At 42.5% G+C, this 13,944-nt stretch overlaps 2 long non-coding RNA genes across 3 annotated transcripts; one reads left to right on the top strand and one right to left on the bottom strand.

The window, feature by feature from the left end:
- The first annotated feature begins 4,198 nt into the window (after nt 1-4,198).
- LOC124873421 lies at nt 4,199-9,897 on the top strand. 2 transcript variants are annotated; one of them, XR_007039520.1, is made up of 2 exons: nt 4,199-4,795; nt 9,830-9,897. It is a non-coding gene; the product is annotated as an uncharacterized LOC124873421 (long non-coding RNA). The 2 variants fall into 2 exon arrangements; XR_007039519.1 differs by lacking the exon at nt 9,830-9,897 and adding an exon at nt 4,863-4,930.
- Nucleotides 9,743-12,290, bottom strand: LOC124873422. Its single transcript, XR_007039521.1, has 2 exons — nt 10,485-12,290; nt 9,743-9,861 (listed from the first exon to the last, which is right to left on the bottom strand). It is a non-coding gene; the product is annotated as an uncharacterized LOC124873422 (long non-coding RNA).
- Nucleotides 12,291-13,944: the final 1,654 nt, after the last annotated feature.

Below are 13,944 nucleotides of genomic sequence, written 5' to 3'. Positions count from 1 at the left end.
TTCCTTGTCCAGCCTATCCACCTTTTCATTACCCTCAACCCCTTCATGTGTCCATGTAAACTGAATATCTATTTTTTATTGATTTCTAAAATGTATTAGATAATTACCCTCATCTAAAAGGTCTTGTCAACTAGCTAATTTCCCACTTTGAATGCAGGTTAGACAAGACATTGAGTCAGAACAAATAACTACTTTACTTTGTTTCACTTGTCCACCTCCGCCCAATGCAAGGCCAATATGATTGCAATCATCTGCTGAAAAAATTGGTAAATGATCTGTTGTCCTTCTTTTGATAATGGTTTTATTTTTCAGAATGTACACTTCTGCTCCTGTTTTGCCCAACTTATCTTTTGAAGCATCTGTATAGATTTGTGTCATATTCTCGTACCTAATTCCTAAGTACAGCTGAATATTTGAATAAAAACCCCCTCTAGACTCTCTGTAATTTCCATATTAACAATAGGAAATATATATAACCAAGGATGAATTATAGATCTTATCAAAGTTTTAATGCACAGCATATTATTTATCTCCACTTGATTTGCATATCTGTTGCCTCCCCACCCAAAACTTCTAACATAATGACCATACTCCCAACATTCTCTGAGTACCTGTTGATTGGGTGAGTCTCTTCATGTTACTGATAGTTTTATCTGCCTTAGGTCCAATGGTATTTCCCTTGCTTCCACCTGAAGTGCTGAGATTGGAGACGTTCTGAAGGCACCACTACATATCCGATCGCTTTAGCTTGTATCCTATTCATTTCTGTTAAAGAAGAATAAGATACTGAATTATAAACAAGACATCCATAATCCAATACAGGTTGGATCAAAGCTTTATATATTTGTCGCAACAAGATGATGCCCCCCAATCATTTACTGCTAAACATTTCAAATTATTCAAAATATTAATACATTTTCTACATTTTTCAGATATCTTTTTTATATGTACCTTAAATGAAAGCTTTAAATCAAACCATAAACCTAAATACATATAATTATCCACCTGTTTAAGTGCTTTTCCATGTAATGTAAGTTCTACTGTAGGGTAGAACTCTTTTTGTTTTAGAAAAACATATTGTTTGTGTTTTCTCAACTGACAAATGAATGTGACCAAAATGTGACCATTTTTCAACTTTATCAATTGCTCTTTGTGTTTTATTCTTAAAATTCTTAATATTTACTCCTCTCACCCAACGGTCCCATCATCTACATATAGAGCTCTACTTATTCTAAAATCTACATTATTAAATACATCATTAATCATTATATTAAAGATAATTGTGCTAAATTCACTTCCTTGTAGGGTCCCATTTTGTATATTGTAAATATTTGAGTAATTAGTTCCAACTCTTACTTCTATTGTTCTGTTCTTTTAAAAATCCCTAATCCAATCAAACATTTTCGCATTTATTCTTATTTTGTTCTGCTTAATTGGAAGACCCTCTTTCCAAAGCATATCATATGCTTTTTCACTATCAAAAAACGTTGCTAAAACCATAACCTTGCTTACCTGAGCCTTTTGTATTTCATTCTCTGAAACATACAATTGGCTATATAGTCGTATGACCACTTCTTAATCCACTATGATGGGGGGAAATAAGACCTCTTTTTTCATTCTCATATATTAATCTCTTAGTTATCATCGTCTCCATCAATTTGCATAAATTAGATGTTAGAGCTAATGGCCTATAACTTTTGACCTCTGTTTTATCCATACCTGGCTTGGCTGTTGGTATGGCTACTGACTGTTTCCAACTGAGGGTTATGGAAGTAACATATTGGAGGTGAATCATTTTGTTTTTTGTTTCAACTTTATTTAGAGTTCAAAGAAACAATACAGTGAAAATTGTAACAATGATATTGTGAAGCTCCCCTACATCAATAACATTTAGGCAATGACTTGCAAGCTATTTACCATAACAATGGCAAACAGCTCAAAATTTTGTTTGAATGAAGTTGAACTCCAGTAATGAAAGTTTTCCAAGAAAGTATTTACAAATATTAAATTCAAAGATGACAAGTACAAGTTTCAAAAGGCTCAATCTTTGCCATATCATGGGACCATATGCCTTGATCCTGCCAATTGTTGTAAGATAAAGATTTATTCTTTATTGTCTCACATCTGGTCCCAGAGTCTGGTTCCAGAGTAGAGTGTTGTAGGGTGTTTAAATGTCATTACCCAGTAGAGGAAAGAAGAGAGACAGTGCAGACACTGTATGTATTAGCTCCATCAGACTGATTATTTACTTTTTCTTTATTTCTATTCAAACCATGCCAATATGGCGCAATGAACAAACAGTGAAAATTAAACAAAACACACATAATAATATTCTAAATTAACCAAAACAAACCCCAAGGAAATGAACTCAATATGATAACAAACACATAACCAAGTACATAAATAAATAAAATACTCCTGCAACTGATACAAATGAAAGGTAACCCCTCACCTCTTTCCACAAACAATGGAATAAAATTTTAATTAGAAACATCTTTACAAACAGAAAATACTTGAAGCCTGCCTTCTGTCTTCATTTCTGTCACTGCATTGTTTTCCACCGCTGCTCATCACCTATAATTATGTAAGCGGAGGTGATTACATGTAGATGGAGGATCTGCCTCTCATGGAGACTGTGTGAATTGCAGTAGGATTACTTTTACATCAAAGTAAACCATACATACAAAAAAGAACCACATGGAAACAAAATAACAACTGTACACTGCATCTAGCATAGCTCTGCAGAAAATGGAAATGGAAGCAGCTCCATCAGAGATGGAAACATAGAATCGCAGTCCTAGGAATACAACAAATGCGCATACGTCTTCGGCAGAGCTATTCATGAGCAAAATCATCTTGTAGAACAAGGTCAATTAATTTACTTTTATCTTCAGTCTAGCATTTGAACTAAGTCTACATGTGATGTTAATATGAAATCTTAATTCCTGTTTATACATGAAGAAATATCTTTGTATTTTTGAAATGTAGTTAATGTAGTTTATCATTTTGGCTATTTTGTTTAGTGCATGTTCTCAGAGTTTGTAACTTGGTATATGGAAAAGATTGTAGATGATTAAAACAAAGCTTGCCCGATTAGTTTTGTGGTAAGTCTGTTTTTATTCTTAAAACTGAAAGATCACCCTTCCCTCTTTTTTAGATCTAAATATAAATGGTTTAACACCTCAAATAGCAACACTTTTAGAATGACAATTGTAATACTTCTCATACATTATTGCTGATATATGTCAATCAAGCCATTGTTCTCCGCTTATCTAAGATCAGGTCGCAGGGGTAACAACTCCAGGAGAGAGACCTAGACATCCCTCTCCCTGATGAAATCCTCCAGTTCATTCTGGCGAATCTCAAGGCGTTTCCCAGGCCAGGCAGAATATGTGGCCCCTCCAGCAAGCTCGGGTTCTCCTCTGGGTCTTCTTTCAATGGGACGTGCTTGGAAAACTTTCAAAGGGAGGTGCCGAGGGGGTATTCTAATCAGATGCCACCACCTCAGGAGACTCCTTTCGATGAAGAGAAGCAGCAGCTCTACTTTGAGATCCCCCTGGATGACAGAACTCCTCATCCTATTTGTTTCTTTTGTTAGGCACTGGTGGCCTTTATTTTTCACTGTTTCTTCAAAAGTGGGTGGACAGGAATGAAGAACCTCATTTCTGTGGCTTATATCTGGGATCTTGTTATTTTGGTCATGATTCATATCTTATGACCACAGGCAGGTGTTGTGATTATGAATATAATATTTAATAATAATACTTTAATATCTTATTAAATAATAATTAGGTCTGTTAAGGGTTGTCCTGTGAATACCAGCCCAATAAGGCGGTGGTATTAGGACAAAATTGAAAGGGATGAGCCAAGCTCTGGCATTATTGAACAGCAAAACTCTGCACACACACAGAATGAATTCATAAAATTTCTTAAAATACAAGAATTTATTAACAAAAATAAGTCAACCTAAAGTCAAACATATTTCAATCAACAAACTCTTTACTAAACTAGAATAATCCAACTAAACTACCAAGCAGAATGAAAGAATAAGGAAGACTAATGGGCTATGTACAATATAAACAATGGAACCAAAGATGGTTGAAAACAATGACCAAACGAGTGATGCAACATTACCATGCAATGTTTATGTTTGAGAACCAAGGATTATCTAGAAGAATCTGGAAGTGAAGTTAAGTTAGTCTAGGAACTAACTTAGGCAATAATTAGTATACCTTCAAACAACCATTCACAATGCAAGATCAGATACATTTTTTTTAAAATAAAATAACATTTTAAAGAATGATTTGCTGAATAAAACCAACCTGTCACAGTCTGTTGTTCAACCTGCCTGTTACTAACGTTCTCTCACCCTAAGAGGCGCTGGAGCTGCAGACCGGAGTGTTGACAGGTGTACGTCGTTGCTTCATCAGCTGGAGGACTATATGAGGGTGGTTCGCTGGCTTTTCTACGCCTGAGTGTTTGCCTACCGTGGTAGTGTTTACCTGGCCATTATCTGCTGAATTCTGGAAGCTCCACTTGTTTTTTTGAGCCTTGATTAATTATCCGTCTTGTTTCCTTCGTCATAGGCTGTTCACGCCCAGCCGGGGTTTCCTCCTGAACACACCTCCTGTCAAGACTGGAATCTGCTGCTGCCCTAGCGAGTCCTCCAGCTGGAGGCGCAACCTGTCCACCACTTTGTTACCTGGAACATCAGATGGCTCCAATCGTTTCCGTGCAGGCACTACCACAGCTTGAACCGGTTTCTCCCCCTGGCGGATCGATCGCTTTCCGGAAAGTGAGCATAGGTTTTTGTTTGAATATTCCAATCTGTTCCTCCGCTCACCTCTGTTCTTCTTTTGCAGTCTGTCTCCTGATCGCTCTGCCCACGTTGTTCCTGAGTCGAAAAGAAATAAAATAAAAACTTAATTTACTTTTCTGTCTGAGTGTCCTCTGCATGTGGGTCAAGTCGGCCTTAAAAACTATGACAGAACACTCAGGCCAGCCGGATCCTGCAGAGGCACTCCAGAGAACCGTTTCCGAGCATGGTCATCTTATACGGGATCATGGTTCGACCCTCCGCTCTCTCCTCGACCAACAGCGGCAGGTTAGTCAGCAGTTGGAACAGCTCACAGCCTTAATGCAGCACACTCTGGAAGTTACACTCGCCTCACCGCCGGAGGGCGCTGAGGCACCTCCTGAGTCCCAGCAACTTCCTCATAGTCGGGAGGTAGTTTGCCCTAGCCCGGAGAAGTTTTCTGGGGAGATTGGTAGCTGCCGGGGGTTTCTCTTACAGTGTGTCCTTGTCTTTAATAGGTCCCCACAGTCATTTCCCCATGACAATGTAAGAATTTCCTATGTGTTGGGCCTGCTCACCGGCAGAGCACTGCGGTGGGCTGAGGTTAGGTTTTCAAATCACAATAGTTTTGGCTGTTCCTATGACGAGTTCATTAAAGAATTTAGGTTGATGTTTGACATTGACATGGACCGATCTAGTGTGGCTCGCCGTTTGCGAGCGTTAAAGCAGCTCGGCCGGCCGCTGACAGAGTTCACTATCGATTTCCGCACACTGGCAGTTGCGTCGGGTTGGAACTCCAGCGCGCTAAAATCTGCCTTTTACCAGACTCTAGATGAGAGTTTGAAAGACGAGCTCTCCTTTCTGGAGGAGCCCGAGGGACTTGATAATTACATAAATTTGGCCACCCGCCTGGACAACCGGATGAGGGAGAGGAGGCGGACCCGCTCTGAGCGGTCCGCTGCTAGACCACAGCTCATCTCCTCTCCGTTGTCTCTGTGTCAGCTGGTGCAGCCTCCGAGCCAGTCTGAGCCTGAGCCCATGCAGTTGGGAGGGGCCCAACTTCCTAATGATGTGCGGCAGCGCCGCAGGAGGGCCGGGCAATGCTTTTACTGTGGATCTGCTGGGCACTTTATTTCTGTTTGCCCGGTCCGGCCAAAAGGGCGGGTTCGCCAGTTTTGATGGGGGACCCAGCGGACCGACGACCACTCTTGCTCTCCCGCTTCACTCTACCGGCTACGTTGCTGTTAGATCAACGTACTGTTCCCTTTTCCGCCTCATTAGATTCTGGTTGTGAGCTAGACCTGATAGATCAGGAGTTGGTCAGAAGACAACGCATTAAGACCGAGGTTTTGCCTATTCCACGCCGGGTTCTGGCATTGGATGGCCAGACTCTCCATTGTATTACACACAGAACTGAGCCTGTAGAATTAGTGTTATCAGGGAATCACAGAGAACGCGTTACGTTATTTGTTTTCCCCATTTCCCAGGCCTCGTTAGTCCTGGGTTTCCCGTGGCTACAGAACCACAATCCTCACCTGAATTGGACTGAATTAAGAGTCGAATCCTGGTCATCTACCTGCTTACAATCAACTGTTACTCCTAGATCTTCTGAGGAGAGGGTGGAGGATGACCTTTCAGACCTCACCCAGGTGCCGCATGCATATCATTACCTTAGCCCCGTTTTTAGTAAGACACGGGCCCTTTCTCTACCACCTCTCCGCCCCTATGATTGCGCAATCGATCTTCTGCCAGGCGCCCCATTGCCCTCCGGCCGGTTATATAAGATCTCCCAGCTCGAGAGGGGGGCAATGGAGAAATATATTGGAGAATCGCTCGCAGCCGGCATCATTCGGCCATCCTCGTCTCCGCTCGGTGCGGGTTTTTTCTTTGTCGGTAAGAAAGATGGCTCCCTACGCCCCTGCATCGATTATAGGGGGCTTAACGCAATTACAGTTAAAAATAGGTACCCATTACCTCTTCTCTCAGCGGCTTTTGAGCCTGTTCATGGGGCTACTATCTTTACCAAGCTCGACCTTAAAAACGCATATCATTTAGTTAGGATCCGCCGGGGGGATGAATGGAAGACGGCGTTCAAGACACCTCTCGGGCACTTTGAATATTTAGTGATGCCGTTTGGACTGTGCAACGCCCCTGCAGTTTTTCAGACTCTTGTAAATGACGTCTTAAGAGATTTTTTGGATGTATTTGTTTTTGTATATCTAGACGACATCTTGATTTTTTTTTTATTTTGACTGTTGAAGAGCACCGCTGTCATGTACGCTTGGTTCTGCAGCGCCTCCTGGAGAACCAACTATTTGTTAAGGCGGAGAAGTGCCACTTTCATCAAACTTCCATAAGCTTTTTAGGTTTTATCCTTGAAGGTGGGCAGGTTCGCGCTGATCCGGACAATGTGAAGGCTGTGGAGAACTGGCCAATGCCAACCACTCAAAAGCAGTTGCAGCGCTTTTTGGGGTTCGCTAATTTTTATAGGAGGTTTATCCAGAACTACAGCCGCATCGCCAGCCCTCTGACAGCATTAACATCCGTCAGAGTACCTTTCACGTGGTCTCCCGAAGCTGAAGCAGCTTTCAGCCTGTTAAAAGAGAGGTTCGCTCCAGCGCCGGTGCTCATTCATCCTGATCCCGGAGTGCAATTCACCTTGGAGGTGGATGCTTCTGACACTGGGGTGGGAGCGGTGCTCTCCCAGCGTCAGAGCCAGGATGGCAAGCTTCATCCCTGTGCCTTTTTCTCCCGTTGCCTGGGGCCTGCAGAGAGAAATTATGATGTTGGGGACAGAGAACTGCTGGCCATTAAACTCGCCTTGGAGGAGTGGCGGCATTGGCTGGAGGGGTCTGAGTTGCCTGTACTGGTTTGGACCGATCATAAAAACCTGTCATATATTCAGTCAGCCAAACGTTTAAATTCCAGTCAGTCACGTTGGTCTCTTTTTTTTTTCTCGATTTAACCTGTTAATTTCTTACAGACCTGGCACTAAGAACGTTAAGCCCGATGCTCTGTCTCGGCAATTCACCTCGGATGACACTGAGAAAGAAGCCGCACCCATCCTGCCTCCCAGCTGCACCGTAGGAGCCGTAACTTGGGAGATAGAGGACTGCGTGCGTCAGGCCCTCCTTGCTGACCCGGGCCTGCGGATGGGTCCGCCTAACCGCATGTTCGTTCCTGCAGCAGTTCGGGGCTGGTTGATTGCCTGGTTCCACTCTTCAAGAGTTGCCATTCACCTGGGGGCCAGTCGAACTATCGCAGCTGTTGCCAGGCGATTCTGGTGGCCCACACTGCATCGTGATGTCAAAGAATTTGTATCTGCCTGCCCAGTATGTGCACGGAACAAGACGTCGAGCCGACCACCTGCGGACCTCCTGCAACCGCTAGCTGTACCTCTCCGCCCTTGGTCCCACATTGCAGGAGACTGCGTCACAGGATTACCATCTTCTCGCGGTATGACAACCATTATGACTATTGTGGACAGGTTTTCTAAAGCCTGTCATCTGATTCCTCTTAGGAGATTGCCATCAGCCCTCCAGACCGCACAGCTCTTGGTAAAACATGTATTCCGGCTCCATGGAATACCCCAGGACATACTGTCGGATCGGGGACCCCAGTTCACCGCCTGGGTATGGAAGGAGTTCTGCACGGCTCTGGGGGCGAAGGTTTCTCTGACTTCCGGTTTCCACCCTCAAACCAACGGGCAGGTAGAGAGGCTCAACCAAGAGTTGGAAACAGCGCTCCATTGTGTTGCATCCTCTAATCCCATCGAGTGGAGCACCCACCTGTCTTGGGTCGAGTACTCGCATAACTCGCACATCTCAACAACGACTGGATTTACCCCGTTTGAGGTCTCCCTGGGTTATCAACCCCCCCTGTTTCCGTCCGATGAGGGAGAAATCACGGTGACGTCTGCGCGTCAACACATCCGCAGGAGCAAGCGCATCTGGACCGCAGCTACAAAAGCGCTGCATCGGACGGCAGCTCAGAACAAGCGTTACGCAGACAGGCGCCGTGTCTCGGCCCCGACCTACCATCCGGGTCAGCAGGTGTGGCTCTCCACACGGGACGTCCCTCTCAAGTCCCTCTCCCGAAAGCTATCTCCCAGGTTCATCGGTCCTTACTCCATCGAGTCCCTGGTTGGGCCAGCCTCAGTTCGACTTCGTTTGCCTGCCAGTTTCCGGATTCATCCGGTTTTTCATGTTTCCCAAATTAAGCCGGTCCAGACCAGCACACTTTGCCCTCTAGCTGTGCCTCCGCCGCCGCCCCGGGATTTCCAGGGCCACCCGGCCTATTTGGTCCGTCGGATCGTGGACTCCCGTCAACGGGGCCAAGGATGGCAGTACCTCGTTGACTGGAAGGGATACGGTCCGGAGGATCGCTCCTGGGTTACGCGATACGTCATCCTGGACCCGACGCTCGTCCGGGACTACTGGGACTCCCTGCCTGGATCTTCGGGACCGCCGAGTGGCGGTCGTTGAGGGGGAGGTAGTGTCACAGTCTGTTGTTCAACCTGCCTGTTACTAACGTTCTCTCACCCTGAGAGGCGCTGGAGCTGCAGACCGGAGTGTTGACAGGTGTATGTCGTTGCTTCATCAGCTGGAGGGCTATATGAGGGTGGTTCGCTGGCTTTTCTACGCCTGAGTGTTTGCCTACCATGGTAGTGTTTACCTGGCCATTATCTGCTGAATTCTGGAAGCTCCACTTGTTTTTTTGAGCCTTGATTAATTATCCGTCTTGTTTCCTTCGTCATAGGCTGTTCACGCCCAGCCGGGGTTTCCTCCTGAACACACCTCCTGTCAAGACTGGAATCTGCTGCTGCCCTAGCGAGTCCTCCAGCTGGAGGCGCAACCTGTCCACCACTTTGTTACCTGGAACATCAGATGGCTCCAATCGTTTCCGTGCAGGCACTACCACAGCTTGAACCGATTTCTCCCCCTGGCGGATTGATCGCTTTCCGGAAAGTGAGCATAGGTTTTTGTTTGAATATTCCAATCTGTTCCTCCGCTCACCTCTGTTCTTCTTTTGCAGTCTGTCTCCTGATCGCTCTGCCCACGTTGTTCCTGAGTCGAAAAGAAATAAAAGAAAAACTTAATTTACTCTTCTCTGTCTGAGTGTCCTCTGCATGTGGGTCAAGTCGGCCTTAAAAACTATGACACAACCTTCTGGATGACTTATTCTCAACGATGTTTAATTAGCTGCCTTTATTTATTAAAGTAATATTTAAGGAAATATTATTAAAGAAATGTTAAAATAATATTTGAGAAATTATTTTGAATGAGGACCAACAACCTTTCTGGGTAAATGATCTTCAGCTGACTCATAACGTGGGCCAGCACGTTTCGTAGTCATTAGCGGTAGGAGCTAAAAAAAGAAGCTTATAGCTTGTCATCAGAATCAAACACATACCTTTAAAATACTACCAATAAAATGGTTGAAATGCATAAGCGTGCACGGTGCATTATGGCCAATCATCTGTTTAAAAACCACCTTTAAATAAAGTTTGTCGTATTTAAAAAGCGCAAGACAGAACACAACTGAACACATGTGCTGAGCAGCTAATCTGCTAGCAGCAATAAGATAGCTGAGTTTCTCAACACAAACAAAAACCAAACGTCATTAAACGATCATTGTTTAGATCATTTCATTCTAAACTAATCTTCTCTGCCTAAACACTACCTCTTACATGAACTGTGCTGAGGAGAAGTTGCCCTGGGTGTTGAGGAAAACATCCACGTGTTGGTAAACAAAGGGTTAGCTTGCAGCTAACCTTCGGGAAGGGCTTTTAGCTGGCCTGGCCAAACCGTACGACAAAGGTATGTTCGGCTCCATGAGTGGCCATGATGCGGCGGTGTAGCTCTCGCTACCTGGACGTGCACCCAAGAAGGCGTGCAATGTGGTTCCAGCCTCCAGGCCGTGGGGAAAATCCGCTGCGATTAGGGCTGCCGCTGGAGGCCTCAGAAGAAACGTCAAGTCACACTTGTCTCATTACACCCTTTATCTGAATGAATGCCAGATACTCGAACAGGCCTTTAATGTTTTAACCCATGGCTGGGGTCTCAACACAGGGATGTTGAGAAGGGTTATCCCGCAATAGTTAAAAAATTATCTGGAACCTTTTCTAAAAATTGGGACATCCACCCAAGTCTGCCATTCCAGCTGTGTTGTCCCAGTCTTCCATGTGACATTGAAGAGCAGTGTTACCCATGATAGCCTCACAAAGTCTTCAGTGTCTCAGACTGAACCTCATCCACACCTGGCTCTGCAACAGTGATGGAGTTACATTCTCCTGAGTCCTCTGGCTCTGCCTCCACCACATAGAACATGGGAACTAGATTGAGATCCTCGAAGTGCTCCTTCCACTGCCTGACAATATCCTCAGGCTGGGTCTGCATAAGACATCTTAGGATTGTAGCCTCTCAAGTTTCTTGATATATATTATCCAACTAAAATGGCGCAGAAAGAATTAAGAATTGTTCTTAACTTTTTTGTTTTGTTTGTTTTACTATTATTAATTCTTCGTTTCTTTGTTTTTCTATGTTTTTTTTTCAACTGTAATTATCAAGTCATTTAGTAAATGTGGAGCTCATTTTTTCACAGTAAACTTAATAAACAATCTACAAAATGAAAAATGTATATACAAACTGGTCTTTCTCGCTTTTGAGACAAATATTGAAAATTAGAAAAAAATGTTGAAGTGGAACAATTGGTCAAAAGAAGTCAACATCAAGAACTTCAGTATAGATAAAAAAAAAAGTCCAACTGACTGATTTTGTCAAAAGGTGCTTATGTGATGAGTTTTGTTTTTTTCTGTAAACTTTATCTAGAAATTAAAATGTAAATGTTTACTACTACAGAAGAGGGTACAATAAATTTGTAACTGCTTATAAATCAGATAAAAAGTTTTTTTTTCTTTTTCCTTTTTAAGTGCTGCTCCTGTTACTGCTTTGTGGCTCCTCACATTTTCAACTTAAGTTCATTGTAAAATGATTTAAACAAGACTTGGAGTATATTATTTTGATTTGTAAGTATGTAATTTACCCAGAATAAATAGAACATGAATGTAAAAGAAGCTGAAAGTTGTTGTACCACATAACATCAAAATAATTATTCTGAGCATTTGCATTCAATTTAGCACAGGTAGGATTTTCTATACCTGACTAGAATTCTTTGGTATGTAGCCTATTGGAAAACAAAATGACAATTTTTTTTGCTAGAGTGTTGATGAGTACATGCATCATCAATGTGTATCTTGAATGTTATTAGTTGTACTTTGTCATTCTAAATGTAATGTAAAATCCTACAAACATGTTCTTTCACCTTACAAATATCAGTAACTCTATGAGTTGTTTGCTGGTGCAAGTCACCCATAGTAGAAAACCTAAATAATTTTCAAGCTAAATGCAATTCCTAATTTGATTTTAACTTCATTGGTCACCTCACCCCATTGATTAAAGCAGAAAAATATGTTTTTTTTCACTGGATAGGAATATTTTGCACGGTGGCACAGTTGGTAGCACTGTTGCCTTGCAGCAAGAAGGTCCTGGGTTGAATTCCTGACCGGGGGCCTTTCTGCATGGAGTTTGCATGTTCTCCCTGTGCATGCGTGGGTTCTCACCAGGTACTCTGGCTTCCTCCCACAGTCCAAAGACATGCCTGTTAGGTTAATTGGTCTCTTTAAATTGCCCTTAGGTGTATGAATGAGTGTGTGCATGGTTGTTTGTGTGTTGCCCTGCGATGGACTGGCGACCTGTCCAGGGTGTACCCTGCCTCTCGCCCATAGACTGCTGGAGAAAGGCACCAGCTCCCCCGCGACCCACTATGGAATAAGCGGTAGAAAATGACTGACTGACTGACTGAGGAATATTTTTTTTACATAATTTCATATTTCCAGGGTATTTATCTTTTAACTTTTTAATAAATGTTCTTTAAGATAATTGGCCTTAACTTAGCTAGCTTGTTGGTTTCATGTTTACTCTATGTGATCACATAAACCAATTCATTTTAATGAATATGTGCCTCTCCTTGCACTTTGTAAGTTACAATTAGGGTTGAGCATTGTTTCATTTTGAATGATTCAGATTCCTTGTTTTGATCCATTTCCTAGTGATTCTTTTAAGAGGCAGGCACAAAAACATTTACCAAAGTTTTTTTCTGGATGAAGTTGAGTGTCACTGTGCCACAGAAAGATTACAGCATATATTGTGAAAAGTTTTTTCATCTTTCTCTGGCCCTCTGCACTTGGCCTTTCACAACTTGGTGGACAAAGTGCATGCTGGGATTAAAGGATCCCTTTTCGATTTAGCAATGCACAAAGAAGTAGACTGGGAAGACAAAGGACATCAGAAGGTTGGAAGTTGGAACTTGAATAAATTATCGGTGATAACTACGTTTTCCATTCTACTATATTGTTCGATTATTAGAAATAAAATCAATTTGCACTCAGCTGTAAATCCTTGATCGATAGCCACAGGTAGTAGTGTGTAGCGGAATTAAAGCATTTATATTTACACTGTTGAGTCTGTCCAACAGAAATATTCAGTCTTATTCTGATGTCTGTTTTCAGAAAATGTGGTCATACAGGATATAAAATTTTAGTAATCAGAACGAATTTTTTAACATTTCAGTATTAAAACTATAATTTGAACACTGACGAATGAATGTTCCCTGAAAAGCAGAGCGTTGCATTAATTTCAAAAGCTTGAGTCAAATGCATAAATTTAATTTGGCTAATCATGTCCCTTATAATATTAACCAATTATCATGATTTATATTTGTGGGTATTTGTTGCGAGGATGATGTAAAATTAGACATTTTTCTTAATAAAACAGTTGGGAATACAGAGTGAGTTAGAGGGGTTCGCTGCGGCCAAAACGTCCATAATCTGTAGTTCCTTCAACACCAGCAGATATAATCTATCTCTGCACTTTTCATTCAACTTCAGAGCTCTGAATAAATTAACAAATACATTTTCTCTCGCCTTAATAAATTTAGAATTTGTGCATTACATACACAAATTCACATGGAAGTAGGATAATGTATTTTAATAAGATCTATATTGCGCAAAATAGTGCTACCCAAATTATTACACGATGACTTGTTCGTGACGTGCTTCCGCCACCAGCGGCGCTCTCTGCTGGTCTGCA

This window comes from Girardinichthys multiradiatus, chromosome 9, assembly GCF_021462225.1.
Source record: "Girardinichthys multiradiatus isolate DD_20200921_A chromosome 9, DD_fGirMul_XY1, whole genome shotgun sequence".
Taxonomy (NCBI): Eukaryota; Metazoa; Chordata; class Actinopteri; order Cyprinodontiformes; family Goodeidae; genus Girardinichthys; species Girardinichthys multiradiatus.
Note: the sequence above shows the minus strand (reverse complement) of the source record. Positions and strands in the feature narration are given on the sequence as shown.